The 17,689-nt window shown below is 40.2% G+C and overlaps 1 protein-coding gene across 2 annotated transcripts in view; it reads left to right on the top strand.

The window, feature by feature from the left end:
- The window catches only part of lingo2b (leucine rich repeat and Ig domain containing 2b), a 40,073-nt gene that overhangs the window by 13,408 nt on the left and 8,976 nt on the right, over positions 1-17,689 (top strand). Inside the window, exon 1 of one of the 2 annotated variants that reach the window (XM_023261199.3) lies at positions 2,759-2,857. The exons of the other annotated variant lie outside the window; for it this stretch is intronic. The gene's annotated coding sequence lies outside the window, so the exon portion shown is untranslated. Of the gene's footprint in view, positions 1-2,758; positions 2,858-17,689 lie in introns of those variants that run through there. 2 annotated transcript variants of the gene reach the window in all.

Below are 17,689 nucleotides of genomic sequence, written 5' to 3'. Positions count from 1 at the left end.
CTGAACCAGAAGTCACACATGATTAATTCATGGGCCACTAGAGAGTTTTAAAAATCTCATTATTCTTCCTGTTTTGACAGTTTCTGTCTGATAATGTTTAGTGTTCTAGAGATAAGCTTTCAAATTAACATTCTGGGCTTCAGAGAAATGACAACAGAAAACAAAATCTTTTTATTTGGATGATGTTCATTTTGTCGTTAACTATCACAGGAAAATGTTATTTCTTTTACACTGACAAATCAAAGATAAGATGGTTTTACCTTAGCTGACATGTTTCAACTGCAACTGCAGTCTTCTTTAGCGCGTCATCTGACGTGTGATGACGTGTCCTTTTTATCAGGTGACCGGTCTGACAGATCTGTCAGAATCTGTCAGATAGGCCACACCCCCCGCCGCCAGGTGGTCTCTGGAGGATGGAGTCCCAGGTATTAGAGGGTGTAGGCCCCCTCGTCCCGGTTCATGGAGCAGCTCGCCCGCTTCCTGATCTCGATGGCCTCCTTGATCCATCGTTGGCGTGAACAAACAGTTTTGACAAGAGTATCCAAAGTTGTTTAAATCAATCCAACTGGAATTTAAGAAGGTTCCTTGAAGACGTTTCACCTCTCATCCAAGAGGCTTCTTCAGTTCTGGTGGTGGTTGATGTTGCCTCAGCTTATAACCTCTGTGAGGTGTGGTCAGTGCTATTCACATTCCGACGACCATTGCCAAGACCCGTCTGGCTCCTCAACGATGGTCGTTGGGAGCCAGGGAGTGACAAAGGGGGTCGACAAGAGGCCTCAATTTCGCCATCACACCCACCACAATACCACACGAAGAATTCATATTAGCAACAGAATTAGCATGCCAGAAAATACAGGATCAGGGACACAAATCGGAACTCCGAAACGCAATAGCAGGCATTTTAAAATCGGCAAAACTTCCACACAGCAACATCACCAAGCAAGAAACAAAAGCAATAAAATCACTCAAACAGGACAACAGCATCACCATCCTACCGGCCGACAAAGGACGAACCACAGTCATCGTGGACACAGACACATATGAACAACAGTTAACCAACATGCTACAGGACAGGAACACATCCGAAATACTCAAAAAAGACTCCACAGAACAAAAGAAAAGGACATTAAAAACTCTGCTCAAGCCACTATTAGAAACCAATAAAATAACACAGGAAGCTTACAACCACCTCATTCCCACAGCTGACGTTACCCCCCGGATATATGGGACACCAAAAATACATAAAAAAGACACACCACTGCGCCCTATTGTAGACAGCATCGGATCAGTCACCTACAACCTCTCAAAAGCTTTAGTAGAAATCATCAAACCCCTCCTCGGTACATCAAAACATCACTGCAAGAACTCAAAACTGGGACAAGAACTCAACAATATCACAGTACAAAAAGACGAGATATTCATTTCACATGACGTAGTTTCATTATTCACAAAAACCCCCGTTGACGTCACATTACATATCGTACAAGAGCGACTTAAGAAGGACAGGACATTGAAAAAACGCACAAACCTTACAGTAAATGACATCATCACACTACTCTGGTTCGTTGCCACATCCACCTATTTTCAGTTCAAAGGAGTTATTTACAGTCAAAAACAAGGTTTTGCAATGGGAGATCCACTATCTGCAATAATGAGTAATTTTTTCATGGAGGACCTAGAAACAAAAGCCATCCACACTGCAGACACACACTGCAGACCCACACTCTGGAAACTATACGTTGATGACATCCTGGAAATAATACAATCTGGACACACACAAGAACTTACCGATCATCTGAACAACACGGACGACACAGGAAATATACAATTCACGCACGAAGAAGAAATAAACCGGATCATTTCATTTTTGGACTTAAACATACACCACAGAGAAGACGGAAGCATTAAGATCACAGTCTACAGGAAACCTGCACATACAGACCAGTACCTCCTCTGGACATCAGAACATCCCACAGTTTACAAACTATCAGCAGTTAGAACACTTTTTGAACAGACAAGTATCATAACAGACGAGAAAAACAAACAGGAGGAGGATAAACACATCAAGAACGCACTCACACTGCCAATACCCGACATGGGCCATCAACAAAGGAAAACAACAAGCTAAAAACAAAGTAAATAAACAAAAGGAAACACAAACAAAACGCACACAACAACCGGACAATAAAAACAAAGAGACCTAATCAGCATCCCATATATCCGTGGGGTAACAGAACCCATACAGTGCATGATGAAAAAACACAACATCAACACAGCAGTAAAACCACATACAAAACTCCGGCAGCTATTCGTCCATCCCAAAGACAAAATAGAACCGGACAAGAAATGCAACATCATTTATGAAATTCCCTGCAAATCTTGCGAGAAAACATACATTGGAGAAACAGGCAGAACATTCAACACAAGACGAAGAGAACACCAGACAGAATGCGAAAAGGAAACAATCGGACGACTCACAAGAACACAAAAAGAAAAAGCCGAACAAGAAAACAAAAAATCAGCCACCACGGATCACTGCAAAAGAAATAATCATATCATGGACTGGGACAGGGGGAGGATTGTAACATCAGAGACCAACAAGCATAAACGATGGATCAAGGAGGCCATCCAGATCAGGAAGCGGGCGAGCTGCTCCATGAACCGGGACGAGGGGGTCTACACCCTCTAATACCTGGGACTCCATCCTCCAGAGAGCACCTGGCGGCGGGGGGCGTGGCCTATCTGACAGATTCTGACAGATCTGTCAGACCGGTCACCTGATAAAAAGGACACGTCAGCACACGTCAGATGACGCTCTGAAGAAGACTGCAGTTGCAGCTGAAACATGTCAGCTAAGGTAAAACCATCTTATCTTTGATTTGTCAGTGGAAAAGAAATAACGTTATAAAACAAAATCCACAATAAGGCATCTAAAATGGTGTAAACACACACCAACAGGATTTTAGAGTCTGAGCTGTACAAATTGCACGTTGAAACCCCACGCTGAGATGCAGACTGATGACATGTCTGGTTTATATGTAAACACCTGGCTGAGTGCAGCTTTCCAAATGCAGAGTAATTTATTGTTTAGGCTTGTTTGCCAGTATAAGTGCATTTTGCTGTAATACTGTAAGATTCTTGCAATCCAGCTGGCAAACACGCTGGAATAAATCCAAGCATTTCGCAGTGTAATTGTGGAAGAGCACAGAGTGTCTGGTGAAAGACACGGTTGTGCAGAAATAAATATTCCGGCGCTGTCTGAATGTTACACTTTGGAGCGGCTGAGCGAACACAGAGCTGCTTCTGGGACGGTGACAATTTGACGAGAGAACATCCTGACTTTGTTGCAATTTCCTAATCTTTCGCAATGTGCAAGCATTCCTTCTCGCCACGTTTGTCAGCTGCTTTGGGGATTAATTATAGCATAGCAGTGTTGGAAATGGATCCATTGTAGTAGAAGACTGTCCCTTATTTCAGACACTGTTTGCGAGCCAGCAGACAGCTCACAGTTCGGCAAACTCTGGGAGTCATGCAGAGTGCAAGCAGAAAAATATGACTTGAATGTTACGAACATCTTTCTGTACAATAACACCGTGAAAACCTAATATTTAATAATACTGTGAATACTTTCTCTGCTTAAAAGAGTTGATAACATAAAGCAATCACAACTCAAATTTAAGAGGAACTCAAATGATCATATCATTATATTAACATGAGGCGTCAGTGTTGTGCTAATTTCAGGTGGAGAAGAGGGTCTGCAGTAGAAACACCCTCCTGAAGTGTGTGTTGAACCTTCAAAAACAACGTGTGATCAGATGCAGTTTTTTTGTGCCGCTTGACACATTGTCATTGCAGCGTAAACCTGTGAACTTCATCATGAATATCGAGTGAAACCAGAGTGTTGATCATCTCAGGTGTTTGTTACTGTATTCCTTATTTCTTTTTGCCTTTTATTCATCTAATATATCACTTAACTTTGGCTTTTTAGAAGTAATGATTTACACAGGGCTGTGCTTTAGACTTGCCTTTGGGTAATTAAGTGAATTCAGTGCATCTCTATCTAATCCTCAAGATTGAATTTCTAGGGGATTTAGTGACACCTGCAGTTACAGGTGGTAATGCTGAATGTCCCAGTAATAGAGTCCCCAGAATTCTGTCCATAGTTACACATTTATCAGTCTCTGGAGGGAAGAATTCTAAGCAGTATTGAGCAGCTCTTTTCTTCTTCTGAGTTTTTGTAATATTTCCTACCAATCCCCTATATTATGTAAATGCAGTATGATGAACTGTGCCTCTGACAATGTAAAGTACAACATATAGAAGTAAATGAAGAATGCATATATAAATCAATTTCAGCCATAGACTACATAAAAAAATGTGGTTTAACACATGAATGTAAACGACAGACATAGCCATCGTGACATCACCCATTGGTTTGTGTACCACCGTTTTCAAGTCTCGCGTTTGGCATTTTGCCATCTTGGCATTTCAAAACCAGACATAATGCATTAGTACTGGATCCAACTGTAGAGCTTGAGGACGCAGCGTGATACAATCATAGCTTACAATCATGAGGTAGTTTTGCCTTAAAACATGACCTTCTTTGCCGTATTTCTTACTCTAATTGAGGTCACAGTTTACAAAATGTGCATCATGTGGTTTTCTAAAAGGCTTCAAACTAGAGACTGAAACCCTAAATTCATTAGGAAAATGTTTTCTGAACTTAAAATCAAGTAAGAAGTAGAGACATATTCAGACAGTCAAATCTGTTTCTACAACCGGAGGAGTTGCCCCCTGCTGGCTGTTAGGAAGAAGCTACCTCAATCTTATTTACACAGTTTAACATAATGAAAGTCTTCCCAGGTATCATTTTAAAATGTAACTTCTAACACAGTACTAATGTATTTAATGCACAATAGTTTCAAGTACTACATTCTGATTCCAGTAACTTCACAAATCGAAAAGAACACTTTGGATTTTGTAGGTAGGACCTCTTCTTCTCTCATCAGAGACACAGTGTGCTCAGTACCTCACCAAGGGCTTCATTAAAGGCAGACTGATTACTGTGGTATTTTACTTAAGTAGAATTCTGCTCTTTCACTCACATTTTCCCCAAATCAGTATTCTCACAAGATCTCACCTGAGAGCTGCAGTGTTGCACAGCATCTCATTAATCTGTTGTTAAGTATATTAAGGGGCTTCCTTTGTGACGCAGCGTTGTAATTTCCCTTTTTCTTTTGCCCATTTTCCTTTACTGGCTCGTCTGCTTTATATTTCACGCTGTAAGTAAGTTCTTTGTTCTTTTCCCAGAATGCCTTTTGACTTCTCCCAGAGACATGAAGGCATTCAAGTGAAAATCAGAGAGAACTAAAAGTTAGCATCACGCCCAATTCTAAAAATACTTCCTGCTGCACTACACTGTGTACTGTTGAGGCTTCTGTAAGTGTTTCCTCTTCCTGTGTGATTTCTGGACAGTCATGTTTAATTCTGAGGGACACTGAAATGTTCTGTCTACTATTAATGATCTACATTATTTGTAAAGCTCCATATTAACCAGTGCCAAACCCAATGAGTCAGATGTGGCTTGTGGAGCTACAGAAGGTTGAAGAAAATTAATTAGGCAATTTGTTGCTGATGGCGCTCTGAAAAGTATGAATGCTGTTTGTGTGAACTAAGTGGTTGTAATGTTTCCGGCCACTTATCAGTGTTAATGGATCACTAGCAGGCTGCACTCAGGTTGCCAAGACATGTGCTAAGTGCACTCAGCTTTTCTTTATGGACATGAGCTCAATCACAGAGCTTTACTTGGATGATAATTTGCAAAGCTGCCCATCTCTGGTATGTTTGATGCAAAAACCATTAAAGATGCAGCTTTCTTTGATAATTTCATAGATATCCCATTGGTCTGGTACGTACTGTTTAGCACAGGGTGTCCTAACAAGACATATCTTAGGAACAAGAATGGGACAGAAGTTTATGACGCTTTTTTCTACAGCATGCACAAAAAAAATTATCTAATGAAGGATAAAGACAACCTCCACCACTTCTATTGTGATCTAAATTGGGGGAAATAAAGAAAAAACAGGATGCCATTGTATTAAGATCAGGATTTGAAATCATAGTAGAAAAATATCTGTGGTAGCTGGAGCAGCTGCCACTATTTACTCTGCTCCTATGTGTTTCATTGATGGAAAATAGATGAGGCACTAATGGATGCGTGCCACCAGTAGTCCTCCATCCTGTGTAAGACATGGGCTTTGCTACAGAGGCCCCTTTGTCCACAGCTTCTTTGTATTGATTTTCTGGCATATGCTTGTTTTTTTCTGAATGGTACAATTTGTAAGATCCATAATGCCAGGGCGGCTTAGCAACTGCACATACCCCGACTCTGCACAGGGACAGAAATGCATGGCTTCCCCCCTGCCAAAAAAGAGTCGAGCAAAATGATCGTCTGTGCTACTTTCTCAACCGGTTGGTGTGTTTTTTAACTAGCTTCCCCTGGGGTTTTGCTTTTTAGGATACCAGGCGTTTAGATGTCTGCATGAGGGAAACACTGTTTAAACATATAACAGAATTTCTCTCCAAAGCTCCCCTCCTTGGAGCCAATATGAAGTTGTGCCATTGTGCAGCAGTAGAAAAATTTCCTTCTCACTTAGTCACAAGGCTTTCAAGTAAATATCAGAATGTGGATAGTGTTTTGGAATATTTATGCATGTGACAATGAGTTAGCCTGGGGTTTCAGTGCTTTTAGCCAACATTTAACTGGTCCAAACCTTCCCCATTCCCACAAGAGTTCACATTTGCCAGTGTCTGGCTTTGTTTACAGGCAGCCAATTATGCGGCAGGTGTAAAAGGCAGGTAATATAATGTGAAAGCATCCAGTAAGGTCGCATACACACAAAGACACACACACAGAGAGAGACTAATTTCATGCTTATACATTAAATCTGTGGATCCACATTCCAGCATAAACAAATCACAGCTTCTCTCAGTCACAGGGAGCCTCAGGCCTCTATGGTGGTTACAAATTCACAAACAGCATCCAGCAGCCAGTGCCTTTATTGCAGGAACAGTTTCACCTAAAGAACAAATACATGAGGGAAATTAAGTCTTCGATTGTTACTGCTGGCCAGTATTAACTGCAGCAATTCTAAAGAATCTAATCTCATGAGAAATCCATGTGTATTTTAAATAGTTTTGTTAATTAGAGGGAAGTGAGTGAACTGCTTTATCATTCAATATTTTTTTTTAGTTCAAACCCTGTTCATGTTCGCACAGCCTAATTCTGCCCAAGAAATTGACACATTTGTTGGATTCTTGGTCTCTGAGTGTTACATAAATTGTAGGATGCAGTGCCCCAGTTTTGATGGCGAAAAGGTATTTAAAGCACAAGGTTTCAGATGCAGTTTGAAGGAGGTTGAAGCATACAGTCAACCTTGCAATTTCATCTGTTTGATGTGAAGTAGATGTAGACGGTGATGACTGACAGTACGAGGGCTTCTAAGGCTTGTATTGGCTTGAACAATTACCAGCTGCATTAAAAAAAAACCTGCATCTTTGATTAAAAAAAATGTCAAAGATGAGCAGTTAGCTATGACTCTACAGGTTGTATGTTGATAGAAAACATCCAATCACAGAGGACAAAAATCTGTCAAGACAATTTATTAAAGATTATGTGGTTGAAAAAAACAGATTTTACAATTCTTTTAAAATGTTTGCTAGCACAAATGTATCACGCTTTCTTTACAACTGCAACAACAAAGCATACTGACGTTGCTACAGCTCTGATTCGTGTCTTTGACTGGCTTCATCTCCATAGCAACAGCTGTCAAACTCATTGGTAGTTTAGTAAATATGTATCTAAGCATTAATCATCTAGCAAAATAGCTCCATCAAGTGCAGCGAACAAAGAAACATTGAAACCAAAGATATTGTGTGTCAGTTTTCATCCATCCATCCATTTCCTTCCACTTATCCAGAGTCACCATGTCAGCAGGCTGAGCTCAGTATTCCAGATGTCCCTTTACCCTGCAATATTTTCCAGTTCCTCCATGGGGATCCTCAGGTGTTCATAGGCCAGATGAGATATCTCCTTTCTACAACACATTCTGTGTCTACCTCAGGGTCTCATCCCTGTTGTATGTGACTGGAAAACCTTGAAAAAAGTTGCCCATGAGGCATCCTAATCAGATGCCCCAACCACCTCAGCTGTCTCCTTTCAATAAGAAAGAGCAGCGACTCTACTGGGAGCTCCCTCTGGAAGTCCAATCCCCTTACTTTATGTCTAAGGCTGAGCCGTTTCTATCTACAATCTCATTCTTTCAGTCACTACCCAAAGGAACTGAGATCGACTGGTAAGAAATTTGCCTTCCGGCTCATCTTCCTCTTCACCAAGATGGTCTGGAACATCATTTATTTTACTACTGATGCTGCACTAATCTGTCTGTCCCTCTCATACTCCATTTTATCTTCTTCAAAGAAGTTACTTTTATTTACGTAAGATGAAGAAATAATATTGCAGGACCCGTTATTTTTTCATCAATCAATTAATCAAAATTAACACATTAAAGTTACAGCCCTAATTAAAACCCAACCAACCATAGATCTTGTGTTTTGACTTCAACATGTGAATAATTAACTCTTATATATTGGAGCAACTGATGAAATCCAACAGTTGGTAAACCCACCTAACTGCTGATGCTCATGCTGCTGATGAACAACTCCCACTAAATGTCTGTTACACTAACGATGTCCATGCACTGCGTGGTGTCACAGCTGTCCGAGCCAGTTGACGAAAATGAGTCTTTCCCTTTCACTCCAATGTCACCTTGGCTGTCACACACTGACTTGAATTCGTTTGGGGCTGGAGTGAATTCTCGGGAGTGACAGTGGTGATTGCTAATCCGTCAGTCTGATTTGGTGACAGGCGAAAGTGCTAATCCTCTGGTGTTATTCAGTGCCAGTGAGGACCGCCTAATCCCTCACGGAGGGTCTGATGTAAAAAGAGATGACGCTGACTAAACGGCTCTCTAGGAAAATGATTGCAAGGTCTGGGGGTGAGTTCATGCTTCCAGTACACACTGATATCAACACAACCAATATTTACTGCTTCTCTGTGTGTTTTGTTCTAAATATCTTTTGATTCAAAGCCAGAAATGTATTCATGTGATGACTCACAGCAGAAGATATTGTGTTCCTCAGGCAAACAGAAATCATCTGAAGGATGCAGTTTCAGTGGGATCTAAAATCCAGTGGGAGAAGTTTTTCAAATTAGCAGCTGCATATCTTAAACTTTTTTTTTTTTTTTTTTTTTAATTGGAAAAACAGAGTCGGTTTTCAGATATGATATATTTAAGATCATGATTGTGTGATTACCTTGATTAAAAATTTAAAACTGTACTCAGTCTTGTCAACATTAATTTTTCATTCTGCATTGACAGAATGTTTTGTTCATCTTTTCTCAGTGATACTGCATTTAGTGAAAGAATCCTTGAATACAACTGATGCTGCTGCAGTTTACTTGTCTCTCTCTCAGCCTAAATATAAACTGATCTGAAGTCAGTGAGAACATGCTGTGGCTTTGCAACTAAATGTCCGCCTAAGTTCCAACATCTGTCTGACAAACTCCCTGCTCCTGAGATCTTCCCTGCATTCAGGCTTTCATCATATCCCTGTTATTAATAATTGCTAACAGGCAAAATTACTTCCTAGATATGTGGAGCTGAACCCAGACAAAATATCAGGTCCCATGCTGGCATAGTTTGTAAGTGGAGGAGACTTTCCAGGAAATGAGAGGAGTGTGAGTTTTCAGACAAAAAAAATAAAAAATAATTGGGAATGAGAGCATATTATAATCACAAAGCCTTTGGCAGCTAATCGGAAATGAGAGCTTTGCTAAAGCTAATTATACAGCTGGCAGGAGTATCTCGCTTTGGTTTCAGACACCTAATGTAAATACAGCTAATGTCTTCTGTCAGTTGAAATCATTTATTTTTAACGGGAAATAATGGGAATTGGGTGTGCAGTCACTTAGAATTACTGATGTGCTTACTGGCAGAAAATAGAAGTTAGACGTCTCACGCACCATCTTTGAATCTGCAAATCAGTTGAGACCTTATTGTCAAAATGCACAACTTATTAATGCAATTATTAGCACTTTGATGCAACTACAGTACTGTCAAGTGTCATTCACACAATTAACCACCATTTCTGACTGAGTGATGAGTCTAGGAGACTTTTCATTGACTGGATTTAAAGATGGACAAACCTTCTGTAATGCCACATGTTGGTTTCCTGGGCACTACAGCAGCAGAGTGGTGGCTCCAGTCATCATTATCTGTACAGTGCCTGACTCCGTCAAACTCCGGGTCAATCCAAAAACGAGCAAGCAGGTGAAGCATGAGTGGAGCTGAGGCCATGCAAATGGACTGTCCTATGACAGCACCCACCTGTCACTCTCTTAATTATGCATAACTTGAGGCCTTAAAGACCCCCTCTGGTGAAAATCGAGTTTCTAACTTGTTAACATGTCCATATGGTGTCACCAATCATCATGAGCGAAATAAGCAGGCAACACCATGGCTGACCAGTTCTTCCTTGAAACCGCAGTCTTCCGACAGTTTAAAACACACCGATTCAGGCTTTTCATACACACCAAACCTAAAGAAGTCATCCTGTCAACTTTGGGCTTTCCGAGTCATTATCCTAAGAATTCATTTCTGGTTCCAACATGTCTGACTGAATATTCAAAAATCTCAGTTCATCATTGGTTGTTTACAGTGTGTGAGCAGTTGTAGGTGAGGTGGTAGCTCCAGCTTAAGCAAAAAAAAAAGGGGGTGGGAGACAGAGGCGGGCCAGGGACTTCATAGATGTGCACATTCTATAGGAGGGAATAGTGTAGAGTTAAACTACATCAAACCCATTGAAAGGCATGAAGAGTTTATTCTCATGGAATGAACTTTAATAGAGGGAGGTAAGATTTTAGGGGATTTAAAAATTCACCCCTGCACAGTTGTAATTAAAAGGAACATCGTCTACAGAGACCAACTGTTTTTTGTATCAGGCTTTTTTTTCTGCTGTGAATTTGGACATTTTAACATGGAAGTCTATTGGGATTGACTCTCTTTTGTCGCAGCCTCAAGCGGCCGTTCAGTAAACTGGCACTTTGGCACTTCCATACTGGCTTCATTTTTTAGCGGTGGAGGTTGCTGCTTTTTAGAAAAAGATAAAATCAAAAGAATCATTTGACATTTGGGGGAATAAACTAATTTACTGTTTTCCCTATAGGTTATGTGAAAGCATTTGTGCAAAAAGTGAAGTGCAAAAATGTCCATTTGTTGTTTCACTGGGGGGTTGCTTGTGGGAGTATTTGTTGATCGGGAGCGGTTACTTGCTGGGGCCTCGGCTGATTGCGAGGTCAACTGCTCTGCGCAGAACAAAAATTCAGGAATCATCGACTCAAATAATCCATCACACATTCTCCCATAATTACCAAATAAGACACACCATGTTAATTAGTGAGCTTTGAGGGCTGTGGGCTAATATCCAGCTTATTTTCAACAGACTAGATACAAGATAATGGTATTGATGCTTCATTAAATATTTAGTAAATATTAAATTCTAATTACTATTGTTTTACTTGACTAATACTGTCAGCTTAACCCACTGGTTTAAACTGTGTTATAGTGAATCTGAGTTGTTTTGAGGACGGCTGTTCGTCGGGATGTTCTTATTGACCCTTATCAAAGTTTCAGTTCTCATGAACACAACAGAGCCAAGATGTACTTACTTATTTATGTTTCACCTCTTAAAGTAAATAAAAATGCCTTATTTATGAGGTTCTTTGCTGTTTTCAGATGAGAGTAGTTTCCATTGTCCTCATTTCCTTTGAAGTCCAGAGAAGCATCTGTTGAATCTTAAAATCAAGGATGGACTTAAATCAATACTTGGGATCGATACGGGCACCATATAATTGCAACAGGCCCCTACTCGGACAGTACAAATGCCTCCCATGAGTTTTGTGGCAAACATAAAGATGTTGACAACAAGAGACCGTCTAACATCAGGAGGCTCCTTTTCCACTTTATTTTTAGAGGTAAGGAATAGATGTAAGTTAACGCTTGACCTTTTTAGCAGCACTTCTCTCATTGGGGTTTGGCGCCGTGTGAAAATGAAAGTTTTGAAGGTAGGAACAGGACTTCCTTCTTTCGAACTCATATGTTACACTGTGTGGTGATGTTCTGCTGTTGTGCTGTATGCGAGCTATTCTGGTGTTTTTAATATGGTTGTTAGGATTTCACACAAGCTTAACAGACAATAATCCCAACCCTTACCCCAGCTGCAATAAGCCTCAGATGACTCCTGCAAACTGCTGAAAGTTGGAACAAAGCGGTAATGCAGTTTTGAAACACATTACACAGAACTTGTTTGCAGAAGATGAGATAATTAGAATGAGGGCAGGAACAAACTGGTGTAATGTGCTAAGACAAATCTCATTTTGGTGAATGAGAAACAGCCCTACGAATCGGTGGTGGTATACATATACCATGAAAAATGGATGAGTTCTACCTCCCGAGACTAAAATTAGATGGAAACCTAATATGGTGAGTGTCCTTCAAGTAACACTCTGATTTATAAGCAACAACGAGAGAGAGAGAGGGTGAGAAAAATCTGTTATTCTGCCAAACACTCGCCAAGATAGGTACAAATGTAATGCCAGCCGACACACCGTGGAAAATCTGATTATTCCTTTTGTTGGAAACCTAAGCGGCCATTAAAATGAAGCAATGGCATCTTTTCAAGCAATCATTTCGTACAGTATGATTACTGTGTGACTGTCCTGTGACAACAGCGCTGAAGTAGAATTTAAAGTGGAATGAAGACTAATGCACAATGTAGTGTGAATATTAATACACACTTTACAGTACCATGTAACGTCTGCATGGTAACGTTTCAAAAAAAGATTTCAAGTGGCATCATTTAGCAAGCAGCTAATAGATTAGCTACTCAACTAGTTCATTAATTAATGAGAAAGGATCTTAATGGACTTTTTGGTTCTTTAGCTTCTTGAAGAAGCTGCAGAGCATCAGTAGCAAAAACGATTTCTAAATGACTCCCTTACAATTAAAGAGCAAGTTTAATGGCTTATTCATTACCAGTTAACACGCTTTTCTGTGTCTTACAGGTGCAACTGTTAATTACTGACGCAAAGAAGAGTTCTGAAATTCAGTTAGTTATATATTTTTGTTTTCAAAAGCAAAAACTGCTTTTGTCAGTCAGTCACCAGTGTTTGTTGCATCAATGTTAGATTTGGCTTTATTCAAACATGACAGGACTGCAGCGTTTGTACATTATTTGGTACCTGGTGCAAGTCTTCGGTTCTCTCCACGGCTGTATCAGTGATGAATTTTTAAATACATTTTGCAGTTGAAGCCATAATTAATGATCTGCTTGAATTTCATCACATATTAGTTATTTACTAATTATAAGTTATTTAACAAATAGGTTGTTCTTTATGTGCTATGTTAAAACATTTAAAATGATGAGAAACTTACTTGAATTAATTTCTGTCCACTGGGGGGCAGTGCAACACACTTACAGAAAGCCCACACTGACATATTCTCATATTGTTGTGACCTTATAAAATATGGCCTTTTCATGTCTTGAACAAAAATTAACATTCATCTGAGTTGTGTGTTTGTTCCCCTGACAAATTTAAGCCTAATATTCACTTCACTATGTCCACTAGGCAGCAGTTAATGTTCTGTGCAGTGGGGTTTTAGTGTGTTATGCTTTGAAACCAGTAAAACCAAAACAGTAAAGATATCTGGCCTAAACCCAGTTTCATTAGATTCCATTCACTTTCAGCTATATGTTCCATATGCAGCCTTTAAATTATTAAGTTTATTTTATGGATTTTTTAAAAATTATTATTATTTTTTTTTTTTTACAACGACCCTAACAAGACTAACACAACATGTATTTAGTCTCTCTTGTTCTTTGAAGTGTGTTGGTGCGACCTTTATCTTAATCTGGTGACATTTAGTTCTGGCGTGTGCTGTATTAAAAGTCACGAGGAAATATCATGTAAAAGTGGCTCAAATGTGACACTAACATCCATCCATCCATTATCTATACACCGCTTAATCCTCACTAGGGTCGCGGGGGGGCTGGAGCCTATCCCAGCTGACTCGGGCAAAGGCAGGGGACACCCTAGACAGGTCGCCAGTCTGTCGCAGGGCTACATGCAAAGACAAACAATCACTCTCACATTCACACCTACAGGCAATTTAGAATAATCAATTAACCTCAGCATATTTTTGGACTGTGGGAGGAAGCCGGAGTACCCGGAGAGAACCCACGCATGCACAGGGAGAACATGCAAACTCCATGCAGAAAGATCCCGGGAAAGCCGGGACGCGAACCAGGGACCTTCTTGCTGCAAGGCGAAAGTGCTAACCACTACGCCACTGTGCAGCCGTGACACTAACATGTTAAATCTCAATCATATGTTGTAACTGGAAGAGGTTTAATCGTCAATGGCATGGGCTGTTTTTCAAACACTATCACATATCTGTCCACTTATATGAGGTAACAAACACACCTGATTATGTCAGCTATAAACTTCTTAAAATCTTTAATAAACGTCTGATTTAATAAATATTTTTTCAGTGCACATTAACTTATTTCAGGTCAATATATCTTACACTCGGACCGTGATAACTTTCCATAGAGACACAGTTACATGGTCTTGTTCAGATGTGGTTTCTACAGCATTTTTGTGGTTGTATATCGGTTGAAACAATTTTTGTAGGGACAAATAAAAAAATGAATATCCATCAACTTTGAAAGTTGTGGCACTTCTTTCCTTTTTTCCAGGATAGCTCAGATTTCTGAGATCTCCTATCTTAGATGCTGCATCATCACGTTACTGTCATAAGAAGCCACACAGACGCATTTCTCTATCATTCTGTCTGAGTTTATGCGTCGCACCAGTGAGACAACACTTCCCCCATGAGGTGCAACTGGAAATTACAACATTCTTGATCATTTTCATCTAGTATAATGTAACAAAACATATTTGGCACCGACACTCTTCAGATGAAAACAGAAAATACAAAGAGTGTGAGGAGTACAAGGAAGTTATGAAAAAAAAATCTATGTCATAAATAACATTGCATTGTTTTGTGACACCTCTCCCAGTGTCTTGTAAACTGTCCTCGACAGCCTCAGTAGATAATTGAATGGTAATCAGTTGATGTAGTTCACCTGACTGACCATTCCAGGGTATAAAGCTAGACTCTGTGCTCTGTCACTCTTTCCCTTCCATTCACACTACATCACTGTGTTTTACTTTTAAGCTGCTTGCATTGGGAACATCACTGTTTTCAATTATTCATTGTTCTTTTATTCTTTGAGGCAGTTTGTGACAATGCTGTGTGCAATTGAGGGTCAAATTTAAATGTTAACATATAAGCGTGACAAGACATTTAGCATCATACATGGCTCATCCAGCTGGTGGAAGAACACCATGTTCACATTATTCATGGCCACAATGGAGGCTGTGTTACAGAGCGTGTCAGTGTTTCTGCCCTTTGTTTCAGTTCTGAAGCCTGTAGTGCTGAAGAACTGCACAGCCCCTCCCTGTGTCTATCAGTATGAGCAAACACTGACTAAGTATTAACTGGACTTTTCTAAATCCAGAGACTGCAGGGTAAAGCAACATCCCTTGTGAGCCTGCAGCACAGCAGACGTACAACAAGCCACATGGTGGAAGACAGGATACGCTGTTGATGGCTCAACAAGCCACCGCTTCAGAGGAAACATGGTCAGTGGTGCAGAAAGGAGCTGTTTAATTGGCAGAGTTTGAATGCACAAGCTCTAATTAGCCGAGAAGAGCACGGTTCAACTTCCGAATCCCAACAGCATCCTGAAAACTCTGCTGACATTTTGCACTCTGCAGGGTGGTCAGTGGGTGTGCAGAGTGCCACAAGTCCCAGAACAGAAAATGCATCTGGCTTGTTAGTATTTGTGGAGAGTACACAGTGAATTATCATTAAACTGAGCTCTGGCTACACTGAAGGCAGAAAGAATTAAGGATGCCTTTCTGGTGCTTTGGCACAATCCACATCTCAACTGTCTCTAAGCTTTAAAGTCCTGTAGCTCCTCTGCTCCTCTCTCTGCAGCTAATTGTATGCACCCTCGGTTGACTAGGTTACGAATCCCTCGTGATTTGTTAATTCAGTGTTTCACAACAAAGTTGCTCTCTGGGTTAGCATCAACATGTAGTAAATGCAATTTGCATGCACATTTGTTTGTGCATCAATACGTAGATGCAAAAAGGATGATCGGTCTAACGTCATGTCCTTTCAGGTCAATTATCATGCAGAGTATGTTACATGCTCACACTGCGACAATAGCCGCCTACATGTGAACTCTCTCATGTGAAATAATTCCATTATTCATGCCACTGTTATATCTGCAAATGAGCAAAGCAGAATAGTCAGGCTGTGTTTAATATTTAAAGGGAAAACAATAGAATGAATGAATGAATATTGTTAAGTTTTTATGACTCCTCTGATCCAAAGTGACATATGAAAATGAAAATAGAGAAGAAAATAGAAATTAAAGGAACTACAAGCTTTTCTTCAAATGAGCAAACAAATGTAAAATGTACATTAAAGTCCTTTGCAGATGTTGTTAAAAGGAGGAAAATAATAATGGCTTCTTTCCAAGGAGCTGTGTGTTAAATAATTGCAGCCATGGAAATGAATTCAGATCCTCACGTTTGCAGGCCTGTGGGAAGAAAAGGGAGGATTTAGAGTAGAGATTATTATGCAGAGTAGCCACAGATCTGTTTTTAATATTATATAGATACTTCTAACCACACATACTGGGTTAACTGTGCTAACAACATTAGCCCAAAGTTGCAGTTGTGCGAACGGTGCTTTTCACCAAAAATACAACACAAAACACTGACTTATTGCACACCTAAGGGCAAAATTCATTCATTATTAATTCATAAATAATTTGTGGCTATCAATGGTGTAATTTGGAGTAGTTTTAAAAGTGCACTGCAACAGTCCAATTAAGTCCTTCTCAGCCTAAAATGCATTTGCTCTGCTCCTGTCAAACGGCCTGTCAGAGGCCTCAGATTTGGTAAGTGGTGTGATAATGAACAGGGATTTAATGGTGCTCGTGTTGACAGATCGGCCAACAGATTAAAATCAACATGTGCGCTGAGCTTTGCCTGAGTATTACTGAGATCTCCTGGAAGAGCTGTAATCATTTTCTCGAGCTCTGCTCGCTTTAAATCACATTAGAAATCATGGTCACCTAAAGAAAACAGGGGTTTTTGATCTAATCTGGTAAGCACAGCTTTCCTCATTTCTTCATGCTTTATCTTCTACTCCTCTCTCTTATTTTTCCTTCTCTCCCTCTCACAGTGACTCATGCATCACCCTACAGCTCCTTTTCGGCTGTCAGATTTTCTACAGTTTCACTGTGACTCTAATCCAATTCAGAACCAAATCCCAAAACACTCAACCCTGTGGGCTGCCCTTCTCAATGACCCCCCTCACCATTACCATTTACCCAGAATTCTGCAGGATCCTGTATGTTTTCCATCTTGCCCATGACATGGATGGCTCCAAGTGTTTCTAAAAATACAGCTTGAAGTGAGTGAGGAGAT

This window comes from Amphiprion ocellaris, chromosome 20, assembly GCF_022539595.1.
Source record: "Amphiprion ocellaris isolate individual 3 ecotype Okinawa chromosome 20, ASM2253959v1, whole genome shotgun sequence".
In the NCBI taxonomy this organism is placed as follows: Eukaryota; Metazoa; Chordata; class Actinopteri; family Pomacentridae; genus Amphiprion; species Amphiprion ocellaris.
The sequence above is the reverse complement of the archived record's forward strand: the minus strand, read 5'-3'. Positions and strand labels throughout refer to the sequence as shown.